The following is a 16,410-nucleotide window of genomic DNA, read 5'->3' on the forward strand; positions in this document are numbered from 1 at the left end:
TTCGTACCACGACTAGCCCAAGAACATGAGACTCTCATTAAAAAATACGTTGTCAATATAAAGTTTGCCAGATCAGAACGGAGCACAGCAAGATTCCTATCAGATTCTGAAGGTACATTAAATTATTTGCAGTGTAAATTATATCCTATCAGCAGCCCGCGTCAATCTGCAACACATCATAAAATCTGCTGATCTTCACTGCCAGTCTGGGAGCTAAAAGAAATAATATTATTTTTACTATTATTTTCCCGCTTCCTTGCGGTATGCTCGACTATATTGTAAGTCGTTTAAATACGCCGCGGCAGCGGCTCTTCGTTCTCCACGCAGCTCAGCACCACAGATAATATTTCTATAACTGAAAAATGTCTCAACAGGATGGGATAATATGCAAGCAAGCTTAACAATAAATAATACAAGTTTTCATTTAAACACCTCTATTAAAACCTTTAAATATCTCAGTGATTACAGACCTTTGTGAATTCACACGTAATGGCGTACATTGCTTAGTCTCGACAAAAGAATGCTACATTGGCGTTCTCTACGACAACAACAGGAGATCTTACTCGCACAACTTCCAAATTAAGACGACAAAGACATTCATATTCAACACGTATTATATACTAGTTCCTTTTTTAATCTCTGTTTAACATTTATCTTCTGTGTCGGTTTTATTACTCGCCGACGCAGACGTTTTCAGAAATAAATAATAAAAAAAAATACATAATTTTATACAATGACACAATATGATACATCTAATTCTCTAATTACTACATAATATATTGTTTTTGTTTCCCTAGACGTTACAACTTGTAACGATGTATCTGAAATAGGTACGAAGGTGGGTAGTCAAAAGGAAGACAACCCTCATTCCGAACCTATGTGATATTCGAAAGTGAGCATGTATCGAGATATCTCTTCATCACCACTGTATGTCTTGAAATATCAGTTTCGTACGTAAATCTATATGTTCCTTATGACTGCACATAATTTTCCGCGTAGTATCGTTCGTACCCCCAAGGGTGGACGTGTATCGAAATCTCTTCCTTCCTTACAACCACACATAGTCTGATCGCTTCTCACTGACATCAATTTCTTCAAGCGTCGGAACACCGACCACAGTATCTTTACACCTCAACACATACGCATTTCCGACAAGTTGCGTCTAAGGTCTAAGGCGCTGCAGTCATGGACTATGCGGCTGGTCCTGGCGGAGATTCGATTCCTTCCTCGGGCATGGGTGTCTGTGTTTGTCCTTAGGCTAATTTAGGTTAAGTAGTGTGTAAACTTAGGGATTGATGACCTTAGCAGTTAAGTCCCATAAGATTTCACACCCATTTGAACATTTGACAAGTTGCGTGATTATCATTTATAGGTGTTCAGCGTTGGAAATGCTATGGTCTGTAGACACTCACACCATCTGTGCGTCGTTTCGTGCAGTCTACCATAGCTTCCAGTATCAAAACCCTCCTGCCACATTGTCATTATCAATAGTTGTCGAGGAATGAAGGGCGTAATTACAATTAAAAAGTCATCTCGCCTTTTTTTATGTACGTTCTTGCCAAGGCGGGAAGAACGGACTCGCTTAATGCAGAAAGAGTAAATTAAAAGAGTCAAGCCAACTTCCATTAAAGCATCACCTCAGCCCCACAGACGTCTCACCCACACTAAATGTCTCCATTTCGCCGCTTCCACGAAATGTTTTAACATCTAGGTCTTTCAGCGAATCAGAATCGAGTACAGACAGCAGGTATTCTGCTTTTGGGATGCCGTAAACAGATGGACCGGTCTCCATATTTCACGATGACTATTGCGTCATCAGACATCGAAGCGAAAGATAGTGGCTATTCTCATATATTCTGTTCTTGCGACATCGCTGGAATGATCATCGGTTCAATGGATTGTGCATATGTTGGTGTCCAGTACTGATCTGCACCATGCTGTTGGAAACCTTCGGTGCACTTCCGCTACTCAGAGCGTCTACAACAGAGAGAGGAATGGAATGGAATGATTTTCACATAAGCAAACGAACATGTGGCTTTCTCCCTCATCCAGATTTTCATCGTATTTTTGTCCCTTTCTGCCTCATCCAGATTTTCATCGTATTTTTGTCACTTTTACGTATTTTCCATCACGTTTCCCTATTTTACTGTATTTACCTCAATTTTAGTTATTTTCCATCAATTTTCGACATTTTAACAGGTTTTTCCGTAATTTCAGAGCATTTTACCTAATTACAAGAGTTCACAACCACTGTTATAGACGAGTTCTCGTGTCAACAAAACGTCTCATCACTCCGATGTTATATTCCTTTCTCCTCATATGTAATTAATACGCATGGCATAAGAAGATAAGGAGACGTGGCTGCGTGGCATCCCTCCGGCATTGTCCGAGCGCCACCCCCCTCCCGACCCCCCAACATCGGTGGGCGGTAACCCGCAGCAGGCCCCTTCGACCGGCACCCGTGTCACATGAGGAGCGTGCTGAGAGATCACACCAAAGTGTACAAGGCCCTTTACCATTAATGGAAGTTAGCTACCAACTGTCATGAGGTACCCCTCCTCAGTTCTTATATCCCTCCAAGCGCTCTGAAATATACATCGGTATGTAGCGAAAATATCAACACATTGTGAAAATACGGTTTTCTTTTCGAACATTACGACACGGTCCTTCATTGGTTATACCAATACACTATAGTAAACGAAAATGTGCTCGGAAAATATGTTTAATTTCGAAACTTCCAGTGGGGTAAAAGGTTGGGAATGCGGCTAAAACTTTAACATTCTCAACGGTAGCGTGTAATTGGTTACCAAGTCCCGTCAAATGGCATAGTATTCATGTACACGAAATATATGCTGGTATTTAGCATATATAAAAGCACGCCCACACACACACACACATACATACACATGCACACACACACACACACACACACACACACACACACACACACTCACACACACACACACACACACATACATACACATGCACGAATGATGAAAATACTGTCTTTCCTGACCACTGAACCGTGTATAAAAGTGCGCTATAGTAAACGAAATTATGTGTCGGGAAGCACTGCGCTTCTCTATCTGTGCTATTTCATAACATCCAGCTGTGTGAAAGGTTGGAATGCCGGCTAACTTTATACTCCAAAACAATTGCGATTACTAACTACCCATAGCCCCCCCCCCCCCAGTACATCGTTAAATTCCTTGTTTGAATACACCGTTGAAATATCTACAACATCGTGTCATATGAAACGCTTCACACTGCTGTAAACTAATAAAGTTTCCACATTTTTTTTATTAGCAAACATCGTCTTTTCTGCTACTCCTCACACTCGATCTTACACCATGCGACGTCGAGCTTTCTGCGCACATTTCTAGGGAATGTGTCCTGTTGTCAGTAGGAAACGCAATCTTCCGGTATTCTGTGAACATGCATACCGATCCTTGTGCAAAAAAATATCTTCGATTTCCATTGTGAGAGCAACACTTTAGCAATCTACAAACAAAAAGTCCTGTCCTAAACACACGACGTCATCCAGAATAATTTCACAGCGCAAAGATATGCAGCGGTAATTGATCATAACACGTATTCCCCACTCTCCCTACACTAACTGCTACTGCTTCTGAATCACTCACCACAGTGAAGCGGAGAAAATGGCTTTTGTCGCGGATGCGTTATTTAATCACAGTGAAACGATTCTGGTGGGAGACTAGCGATCACTCTATTTCAGTTTCTTAATGTGGTGTAGGTAGCATCAGTCTTCTCGGAGACATCTATACTACGACAGCAGAAGTTGCTCCGAACCACCAAATGATTGTAAACAGCCAAATGATATGTCCTCCAAGACTGAAAAATGAGGAGCCCATCTCCGTAGGAAATGATTCAGACTCATCGGGTTCCCGTCTTAAATATTTTTTCAGTAAGAAACACCGCCTCTGTTTCGTCATATGAGATCAGTTGATCTTGTGACGTGTGGCTTTCCGTAATAATGTCCGTTTATAGGCTACATCGGTGTCTAAATAGAGAATGTATGGTGGTGTAAAACATATATATATATAATGGCCGTGCAGGTCTCAAATAGCGTTAGTTTTGCTGAATATATTTATAAAGCAATAGGGGATAGGAATTCTTTTTTTTTTTGTAAATAAGGCAATAGGGGATAGGGATTTTTTTTAAATAACAGCAACAACAACAAAGAGGTATGGTGACTAATACTTTTCTTGGTTTATTCAGTTCACACCAATACAATATAGTTCTTGAAGTACAGTATACCGTTTGAGGTACAATGCAGTTTTTGAGGTACAGTATAGTATTCCTGCGGTATTAAACGACTCTGCTATTCCAGTGCAGAAATACTTTTAACATACACGCTAGAACAGTAACACTGGTAGGAATTTTATTTTATAAATCTATGTTAAAAACTAATGTGGAAATACTTTCCTTACTACAACTAAATTCCACAACGCCAGTAGCATAACTTTTACAATAATTCTGATGGACTGTGCACACTTAGAATCTAATTTCAACAGTCCACAATAGCAAAGCATTTTACAATGACAATTCTGATGGACTGTTAGCTATATACACTTAAAAATATTCTGACTTGGATGGCTTAAGAGCTATTCTGTTTACAAGACGCACATGGTATATATATATATATATTAAGGTATATATATATATATATATATATATATATATATATATATATATATATATATATATATATAGGTTACACATAAGTTGCGTATGAAAGTATAAATCAGTATATAAATATTTTTTATGGTTATGCTTTTTTATATTTTTTATTTTGCTTATGTTTTATCTTTCTTTCACACTCTTGGTGTGTACATATAAGTACAAATTTTGTTCTTTTTCTTTTTTTATTCTTTATTTTCCACACATTCTCTCTATGTATGTATAAATGCGTGTATATAGTACACAAAAATGTTTACATCACACACACACACACACACACAAAATTACTTACACTATGATAAAAGGATCATACTACTACTCTGCAGACTCTCTCTCATTCTCTCTATCTCTCTCTCTCTCTCTCTCTCTCTCTCTCTCTCATTCACTCAAAGTCCCCAACCTCTTCTCTCGCTACAAGTGAGTAGTATGAGTAGGGGAGAATTTCAATCCCATCATCACAAATGACCCTTTTATTTTCATTAGGCGACAGACCGATTTTAGACTGCAGCACAGTGTACACCTCGTGTCCTCTCGATCGAATACTGGTCAGCCGTACCATATGCAGCGGTTGCGGTGCAGCACTGCGAACACCACTGCAAAGGCACCACAAATAGTTTTCGATAGATAGGACTCTTGATGTAATATGACGCACACCCTTGACCCACCTCTCGGTGCCACATTGCGATGTGCGATACGCCTATATTTTTGAGTGTAGACCTACAAACTCCACAATCGGCAATCCTTTTGCCTCGCCCTTCATAAGACCAATAACCTTCTTGTTCTGTGGAATAATGCCATAAGGATTATCAGCCGTGTATGAGGACGTGTCGAATTCATTACCATGGCACCTAATTTCTTCATATACACTCCTGGAAATGGAAAAAAGAGCACATTGACACCGGTGTGTCACACCCACCATACTTGCTCCGGACGCTGCGAGAGGGCTGTACAAGCAATGATCACACGCACGGCACAGCGGACACACCAGGAACCGCGGTGTTGGCCGTCGAATGGCGCTAGCTGCGCAGCATTTGTGTACCGCCGCCGTCAGTGTCAGCCAGTTTGCCGTGGCATACGGAGCTCCACCGCAGTCTTTTACACTGGTAGCATGCCGCGACAGCGTGGACGTGAACCGTATGTGCAGCTGACGGACTTTGAGCGAGGGCGTATAGTGGGCATGCGGGAGGCCGGGTGGACGTACCGCCGAATTGCTCAACACGTGGGGCGTGAGGTCTCCACAGTACATCGATGTTGTCGCCAGTGGTCGGCGGAAGGTGCACGTGCCCGTCGACCTGGGACCGGACCGCAGCGACGCACGGATGCACGCTAAGACCGTAGGATCCTACGCAGTGCCGTAGGGGACCGCACCGCCACTTCCCAGCAAATTAGGGACACTGTTGCTCCTGGGGTATCGGCGAGGACCATTCGCAACCGTCTCCATGAAGCTGGGCTACGGTCCCGCACACCGTTAGGCCGTCTTCCGCTCACGCCCCAACATCGTGCAGCCCGCCTCCAGTGGTGTCGCGACAGGCGTGAATGGAGGGACGAATGGAGACGTGTCGTCTTCAGCGATTAGAGTCGCTTCTGCCTTGGTGCAATGATGGTCGTATGCGTGTTTGGCGCCGTGCAGGTGAGTGCCACAATCAGGACTGCATACGACCGAGGCACACAGGGCCAACACCCGGCATCATGGTGTGGGGAGCGATCTCCTACACTGGCCGTACACCACTGGTGATCGTCGTGGGGACACTGAATAGTGCACGGTACATCCAAACCGTCATCGAACCCATCGTTCTACCATTCCTAGACCGGCAAGGGAACTTGCTGTTCCAACAGGACAACGCACGTCCGCATGTATCCCGTGCCACCCAACGTGCTCTAGAAGGTGTACGTCAACTACCCTGGCCAGCAAGATCTCCGGATCTGTCCCCCATTGAGCATGTTTGGGACTGGATGAAGCGTCGTCTCACGCGGCCTGCACGTCCAGCACGAACGCTGGTCCAACTGAGGCGCCAGGTGGAAATGGCATGGCAAGCCGTTCCACAGGACTACATCCAGCATCTCTACGATCGTCTCCATGGGAGAATAGCAGCCTGCATTGCTGCGAAATGTGGATATACACTGTACTAGTGCCGACATTGTGCACGCTCTGTAGCCTGTGTCTATGTGCCTGTGGTTCTGTCAGTGTGATCATGTGATGTATCTGACCCCAGGAATGTGTCAATAAAGTTTCCCCTTCCTGGGACAATGAATTCACGGTGTTCTTATTTCAATTTCCAGGAGTGTAGATCGCAGTTCTCCACCCAATCGGTGAAGCTATCTGCATCCATATAAAACAATTTAAGATCTGCAAAATGAGATTTCGCAAACTTGTAATGAAAGTGGTACATATGGAGTTTGGACAAGTCTAACATGCACATCCCCACATAAATAGGTTTCGTAAATTCTACCGCAGTCTTCAGCATCCCCACAGCAACAACGTTCTTATTGAATATGGTGACAACTTAAAATTCGGTCTGGCAATGCATTTTCTTACGGCATAAAGCCCATCCCATTCAGTTGTAATCAAAATTTCACGTCACTCCCTCAAATTCTCAATTTTAACCGAAAATTGAATTATTCATTAATTTATAAGAATCTTTCTCAATGTCACGTCACAGAAGCTCTCTGTCTCGAATTTAAATCAATATAGTCCCTCAGCAAGGGGGACTGCTTAAAGGACTTAGCCCGGGTGATTGTAACCAGCTCCATACCCAAGTTGAGACACTGCTGGAGATTACGATAATGGATTATGTATCTCCGCTTTTCCCCCAACGTTGTCATCAGTTTTGGCGGGGAGGCTCTTCACAGAACTAGTTTCTCTGGACACAGAGGCAAATCGGGGTGCACATCATGAAAACTAACAGAGTATGTGAGTTCTGCCTCCACCACAAACCCTACATCAGAATCAGCTGCCATACCCCCAATGATTTTTCCACCTAATCCCCAGCATTCGTCTTCGGGCACACATAGAAACTCACCAACTGGCATTGATGGCTGCATGGCGTGCCCGTATAAGTTATTTACGTCCAGGTACATTATGTAACTCAAATCAAGGGATGTGCTGAACCTGTCACCCATCTGCGGGTTATTTGTCTTCGTGTGCCTATGGACACATTGGCCAAGTCCCCCGTGGATCGCTCGCTCGAAGAAAAGAAGCACGTCAGCATTGGTCAATAAATCAATGCAGATCTTCGTTTTCTTCAGAATTGCGTCCCAAGACAACCCAGCTGCCAGGAAATAAAAGGCGGGATCCAGAGAATATGTGGTCATGCATAGGAAATTCTCGAAAACATCCGCAAGAAACTTATGTCTGTGTCCATGTAAGCCCATGTGTACATTAACGGCATGCTCATACTCTGTATCTGTTACATCTTCGCCTGTAAGGTTGTTGGAAACGCCATTATGTTGGGTAGCCTGGTTTTGTTGCGTTTCACCATGTTATACACATACTCATACGGGAAAACCTACTTTCTAGTCACAAGCTGAAACTTTTCCTCATCAGGAAATGCCGATCGAGAGATACGCATATCTCCTAAGGTAGAGTTTCAACGAGTTTCTGCAGAAAACGTAGTGTATCAAGGAAGCAGAGCGTAATTTTCGGAATCATTCGTTTGGAGAATGAAACGTATTTCTCGATGCTCTCAGCTAGGACATTGACCTGATCTTTCTTAAAACTGAAACCAGCCAAGTGCTCAACTATAAAGTGAGCGCCATACCCACTTAAATTGTGGAAGGAAACAGATATGTGTCTAGGTAGCTGGTACTTCAAATTGCACGCATTGTTAGTTACCCCACGGAACTTCCCCATAAGATTACAGTGATCCCTACGAGGAGTTTCCGGTTTGCTACCTAATGGCAGCCCACAAACATGACAATCAACCGCTTTCACATTATTAAACATATCTTGATTCACCTTTGATTTGGTCATGCGCATGTTGTTGCTGTAAAGCTTATCAACCTCCCATGAAAATTTTTCGATCTCAGTGAGCAGCCACATAGCAGGATTATCCCCTAGAAAAGATTTGTAGCGGTTAAGACTGGAATCATATGACGATACAATTTGGTACACTGCCACATATTATACGTGTTTTTCTGTAAAGGTGGTATGTGGGCTGTAGGGTCACCTTCATAACGTGTCACAGGAGCGAGGAGGCATTCAAAGTCGGCGTACACTACAAACAGGCATCGCTCCTAGTGGTGAGCATTCATAAACTTTATGAGTTTGTTTTCCTCAGTAGGTGTAACAACACGTACCGTGTCCTTGGAAGCACAGTCTACTAGATGCGACGCTAGTAAAGTGCCTGAGGAGAAATAATTGAGGAACCTTAAGCAAATATGTTTTGCACGACGATCAGATGATAGTTGTTTGGAAAGGAATCGGGACATGGCTTTCATTCAAACACAGTGATAATTATCACCTTCACAGAAGAACAGAATGTTTACATGCAGCTGACACTCACTGGGAAATTTTAAGAAATGGAGGGGGCGGACGACAATATTCTTGTCTTGCTCATCTGACTTGCATTTCTTTTCCATGCTATAAATATGAACTGATATGCTGGTATTCTGTGCCTCAAATTTAGGTATGTCCTGGATCTTGACGGGGAACTCTGTATCATCAAAGTTATAACACTTATGAATGTCAAATTATCTGCTGTTCTGAGTTGTGTGTTGTGGATGTTTTGTGTTATTTCTCTTGCAAGCCAGGATTGACCATGCAAAACAATCCTGATCCTTTTATTTTCGACATTAATGCATGCCTGCTTATTAGCTACATCTTTAGGGAGCTTGATATAGCTAGACCCTCCATATACCGGATCATAGACGGGTGTATGGATGTCCAGGTGTAATATACGGCGGAGTGCCTTAGCTGACCCTCTAACCTCCACCTCAGATAACCGGAGGAGTACAGCACTCATGGTGGATTTTCGAAACCACCCAGCGATTGACGTGCTCCACGTTATCACGTAATTCCCCTCCCTCCCCCCAAAGATAATGAAGAGTTGTCTCTTCAACAGCAGACTCAACTTTGGGTGGGTGCGATAATTCAAAGCAAGGCACCGCACGGCATTTAATAGCAGGATACGACGGATCACTGCCTACCTTGAGGAACTCCGTTTCCACGACAAGACGGCATCGCCATAGAAAACGAACAGGGTCGCAGTTCCCTCCTGGCGGGTTCCCGATCCTCATAAAAGAGATTCGCTCCTCAAAGGCATCTGCAATCACCAAGTACTCTAATTGTGATATGGTGTCACTGACCTGACGTCCTTTACTAAAAGGATGGTTGAGGGAACTGACACTAGCCATAGGATCTTCTCTATTACTAATACTATAACTATAACTAGTCGATGGAGTTGGTGAGTTAGACAGGGGTATGAGCTGTACGTCACGAAAATGTCGAGAATGTGATGGAGGAGGAGAAGGAGGAGGAGGAGGAGACGCTGGGAAATCGGGCCTCTGCGAACAGCCTGGTTGCTGCAGCCCTGACCTGGTAGCCTGAGGGAGAGAGGCCCATGGACACCAGAGCGGTGCTGTGGCGGAAGCGGAGGGGGCGGCGGCGATGGTGGCAGCGGGGGCGGCGGCGGCGGCCACTTTGCGCGCCGCGATAAACGGCGCTCTGCCAGCGAAGCACGCCGCACAGGACCTCGTTTGGATTTTATAGTCTTCGCCGCCCCCGGTACCCGAGCCACGGCATATTGTGGGAATTTTTCCCCTGACTCGACCGCTGTAGAATAATGAAAAAGAATTAATTGCAACGTTCTAGACATCGCCAGCTGTCGCTACTGCTGCAAGGAAAGAAAGGATACTGATTATTTGTAAGCGGAGTGAGTATATATTTTATCTGTTTCGCTCTGGCTCCGTGACATCTCCCTCATCTCCTCACGACACCGAAGATCTCTTTCCATCTCCTCCACCCCCTGTGGCATTTCACCTTCACCAGAATTGGGGAGGGCCCATCAACTCATTCTATCACCTACAAGATAATGATCTAATAATAACAAAACATACACACACAGAAACTATGGGGAAACAACATATACATAATATATACTTACAAGACATCCGCGATGGTTCCTGGATGTCTCCAGCATGTAACCCTTGGTGTCCCATTTCCTCGTGTCAGGAAAACATATACAATCACAAAGAATATGCACCATCTTACGTATACGATGCAGTTTAATTATGTATTCACAGTATTGTACGAGATTCCTAGTGAAGAGAGAAGAAGCACGTTTTATAGTTTTTGATCCTCGAAATAATCTGCAACAACACCAGCGACAACATATTATGTAAACGAAGAATTGTTTTAGAAAGAAACTACCTTTAAACGACATATGCTGCACGAATACGGAATAATTAGTGAGAAAGTAACATTAACGGGTTTGGTCTCTCTAAATCATCTACAACAACATCAGTCTCATTGGTTGCAACACATTGTGTATACAATGAAAGACATGTAAACTGCTTACGATGATAAAGCTGCTGCTGCTGCTGATGGCACGCTGTTGCTACTGCTGCAGTTGATGCCACTGCTGCTGCAGTCACTGTTGTTGCTGTTGCAGCTCAAACCACTGTTGTTGCTGTCACTGCAGTTCTTGTTGCCTCTCGGCTTCTTCAGTTTCCCACTGGATGTATGCTGAAACAATAAGACATGTATTCAATACGAAATTCTTAGTAAAATGAAAAGTTATCTTTTCTGATTTTGATCCCTCAAAATCATCTACAGACTTGCTGGTCATACCAATACTACAAATATGGCATATATACTTACAATGCTGCCGATGCTGTTGCTGTTCATATGATCCACGCTTTGGTGTTGGTGGATAAGCGCTGAAACAATAAGAAGGACAAATGTGTTCAACACTATGAAATTCTTAGTGGAAGAGAAAAGTTACAGTCACCCACTTGAGCCTATACATACCACATAATTCTACCAGGTAATTCTACGTCCTGCTCTAACCGTTTCTACCGTTTGCCGCCACTGGTACTACCGGCAGTTGCTGATGCTGCTACTGAACGCTTCATTTTTTTCACCAAAATCGGTAACAAGCACGCAAATCGACGCACACGAGCGAGAGCAAGACAGTCGACCTCCCACTACTGTGGATGACGACAGAATGAGGGCGATTGGGGTTGGAGTGGTCTTTATATACCTTCTGGCCCCGTCCACCTTTCCCTCCCCTCAGGGAGTCAATAGGAACGCAGCATTCCACCCCACCAGCAGGTGAACGCAGGTCTGGCACGATGGACGGGTCGGTGCCGGCCTGACCACGCTGGACATGTTTGTACCGGTTTTTGAGTATTTCCTGTATCCTACTGGTTGTGGAACTTTTGGTATTCGACAAAACCGAACGTAAGATTGAATGTAGGTAATGCTCACCACCCATCAGCTTCCTATGTATCTAGAAAGCCGCAATTGCTGGCTGGCAAACCGGAATATTTCTCTGAAACTGAAAATCGGGGGAAAGCAGGATACTTCTCTTAAGGTTAAAATGATTGGAAGAAATACTGCCTTTTGTTTGACAGCTTCGGGCGCCTAGAATTATTTCACAACTGATGTAGATTTTGTTACGTCTAACTTCACTCTTTTATGTGGCTTTGTAAATTGATAACAGTATTGTTCAGTGTCCGCTAGCACATGATGATGTTTAATGGTATGACATCACGTTGCTAATTTCGCTGCTGTCACTAATTTCCCCTGTTTGAATCTGAAACAGAGTAACTGTCCAATTATTTAAGTGCATTCAGAGTGAATGTTGATTTGTGCTTATGGCAGCTAAATGATCCTTAATATCTGCTATTCCCCCATCCGCATTCGGCTTCATAGTCACGCCTACCTCGTTTTATAAAGAAACATTGGTGTGAATGTTTTTTCTTGGAAGGAAAATTTCCTTTTACGCACTTTGAGTTCACTTGAAGCACAGAAACACGTTATTCACAAATTCACCGCTACACGACTCAGAAAAAAGAGAATCACTTTGCTGTAAAGCTTAGACTAAAGTGACATAACGGACACCGATGGCGACTCATCAGTGTGGCATCACGCATTCAAATCATTGTGCTTAAAGTGTGGCTCATACTTTCACATACTTCAACTGGCAAATAAAATATATAAAACGTAATAATGGCACAAGTTGAGTAGGGAACATGTAACAATCAAAACCGTTCACGTGGCGACGACTCTTTAACAGTTTCATATAAACATCCAAGAGCACATTACACGCATTTCTTTATTTTACCAACTCAAACACGCTGTAAGCAGTAACATTTTCTTTTGCCTTGAATTAGTAGTTCTCAAGGTTAATTGTCGTAACATATTAAGGAAGTAAGAGCTATGGAATATTTTTTCTACTGTGTGGCTACAGTTCTGTTGTTGAACAAGCAGAGTCGTGCAGTCACTATCCCCCTTTAATTGTAATAACTTAAGTATGACCATACTTTGCACACTACACTCACTACCGCTCCTCAAAACTACGACATTATTTTATTCATAGACATCCAGGACACACTTGATCTTGAATAAATGAATGACGATGGAATCATAGTGATTATTCAGTTCAAATGGCTCTGAGCACTATGGGACTTAACAGCTATGGTCATCAGTCCCCTAGAACTTAGAACTACTTAAACATAACTCACGTAAGGACATCACACAACACCCAGTCATCACCAGGCAAAGAAAATTCCTTACCCCGGCGGGAACGCTACCCCACGACCACGAGCTGCGGACGATTATTCAGTTACATAAAGCTAGTGCGCGGAAAGGGGCAAGCAAAAGTCTACTGCACGCTTGTAATAAAGCATTCTTTGCATTAAGGTCTATAGGAGGTATCTACATAACATGATATTCCTTTCTGAAAATTCAACTCCCACACACACGTTATAGGATGTAAACAGAGCTGTATCATTAAGTCGCCGATTCTAGCACATATAACAAACAAAATATCTATATGGCGCCCTAACACGCTCCTAACAAAAGCAACAGATCCGTCTCGCGATGATCCTCCTCGTGTTCCAAAGTTTTAAACAGGTACGGTGCTTAGCAACATGAACTTAAAATGCGCTCAGACTACAGCAGTTTTTCAGTTTCTCCACCCACATGTTCCGCCCGTCAAATTCAACTCCAAATGAATGTACTCTAGTATATTTAGCACTCACAATGATTTCTTAATCAGGAGAAAATTGTATGATCTGGGTGGTAGGAGCTATGCGTGGAACGCACTGACACAAACCCCGACTTGGCTGACCGAATATCTAGAAAACGCCACTGTGTGTTGGCTGGATTTACAAGTATCGAAAATAGCAAAAGGTTTCGTGGAAGTGGTGAAATCAATAAAACGAAGAGACGCTACAGCTTCTTAAAATTGTAATTTCATCCTTTATTCATCGAAATTTTGTAAAAGCGGGTGCCTCTTTTGCATTGCGAAAATGACACCCAGCTGATGAAAGTGTGGACGTATCATAATTTTTCTATACACCGATAACTGATAGTCAGAAATGTTATGCTGCTACTTGAACGTGAGGTACCATGGCTTATGTTCCGACATACGTTTGTGGGAAGTAATCAAACTACTAATCACGGAAAAACAAGAAGGAATGTTATGTCTAGTCATAATGGCAGGCTAGATTGGACATGATGAACTGTGATTTCAATGCACTGAAGAGTATATCCAAACATAACTGGTGATAGATTTATTCACAACATAGCAATGCAAGTGTTCAGCTGGACCTGCTCTAGAGTAGAAACAGGACGGGTAGTATGGCTATAACAATATGTCCCCTGATCGGACCCCTAAGCGTACCCTCGCATTTTCCTTGTTGTTCTGTCGATAGTGATGTTGATTCAGTACAACACCCCGCGTCAGATATGCCTTCCCAAGCGTTACGTCCGCGGGTGCGATATTCATTATCACACATGGTGCCGGACACCTGTCCTTCATAACAATTGTCTGAGAGGATCTTGGCAGGATGCAGCATCTTCCAGAAGCGCTGATTCCCAGACATGGTTTCCAAGGACTGAGGAGAATCGAGATATATAGCCGGTGTGAATGTAGGCATACCATAATTTTTTCGAGCGCTGTACAGATATAAAAGATAACTGCACTGTTTATGTAAAATGTGTATATATTGCAGTGTAACGTTACTATAGCTTATGTTGCGGCATGACCAGAGAGGGTGCGTATGTGTACTATCTTGAGGGAGGTATAGATTCAGCATATCGATAACCTTGCCTGTATGAGAGAGATTTTTATGGGAAAAATCATGTGCGCTATAGGTATTGAGATTAGTTTCGGAACCAAAGTCGTTAGAGGAGACATTACTTGTACATCGATCGGTGTCAGACTGCAGCTGCGATCGTAATGTTTAATTGAAGTTACACTTGTGAATATGTTCCTAGCTCCCAATATTCTTGTGAGTCTTGTAAGTATTTGATGATCAGTAGACAACTTTCTGTCTTGGCACTGGAGCCGCACTGCAGCTATGCGACACTGAATCAGCAACGGTGCCTACATGAACACGTATTTTGACAGGCATTTCTCAGGTGTTAAGTATGAAAGATATGCCGCCGCCTCATCCTAGAGGGACCTGAACTGACACCGGTCGCTTGTCAGCTGACGAATGTGTCATTACTTCACGGGGACCGCTGGTGCATCCCAACTCCTGGGGACATGTGCAGAGTTTGGTTTTATGCTGGTAGGTGGGGTCCCTTCAGAGGCATGAAGGTAACTTTGTTTTCTAAAATGGGATGCTATAATTTGATAGTCATTATCTGATAGCGGCTGTCGAGACAAATACAATGATGTCTAACAGTAAGGTCTTTGAAGGTCAGCAAGGTTACAAACGTGGCATGAACTTTCATTTACAGAAGGTGTTCAAAGTGATGACCATTGGTATCAAAGCTGTGCTGCCGTCTTCTTATCATGGATTGGGTGGTATTCCTTATCACTTTGGCACTTATCGAAGCACATGCTCTGACATTTCTGTAACGCATATCTTCAGGTGTTGTTGGAATGTCTTTATAAACAATGTCTTTTACGAATCCACTCAAGAAACAATGTAGAGGCATCAAGTTTGCTGAACGAGCTAGCCACAAAACATCTGCTCCATGTCCAATATGTCGATCTGGGAGTTGTCTCTGCAACTCATTTCCAGCCATCAGCGAAAAATTTGCCGGACACCAATTGTGCTGATACTACATTTGTTCCTTGTTCTGAAAGGTATTTCTTCCAGTAACAGACGTAACGTTTCTTGCAGGAATACGGTGTACTTCCTACCATTAAGATTTCCTACGATGAAATAGGGGCCTGTAATTCGGTCCTTCAGAATCCCACACCAATCATTCACCGACCATGGTTTTTGGTGTGCAACTTGCCACAGCCAACATGGATTTTCAGTTGCCCAATAATGCATGTTATGCAGATTGACATTTCCATGGTTCGTGAATGTAGCCTCATCAGTAAATAAAATCTAATTAATAAATGTGTCATCTCTCTGAATCTGAAGTTGAACCCATCGACAAAATTGAATGCGATGCGTTCAATCCGTACCAGTTAATTCTTGGTGGGGACTGATATGGCAAGGACAATATTTATGGAGATGCAGAACACGAACAACACTACTCTAGCTCATGCCAGATTCCCATGAGATCTGACATGAACTAGC

This window comes from Schistocerca piceifrons, chromosome 6 (assembly GCF_021461385.2).
Source record: "Schistocerca piceifrons isolate TAMUIC-IGC-003096 chromosome 6, iqSchPice1.1, whole genome shotgun sequence".
NCBI classification, from domain to species: Eukaryota; Metazoa; Arthropoda; class Insecta; order Orthoptera; family Acrididae; genus Schistocerca; species Schistocerca piceifrons.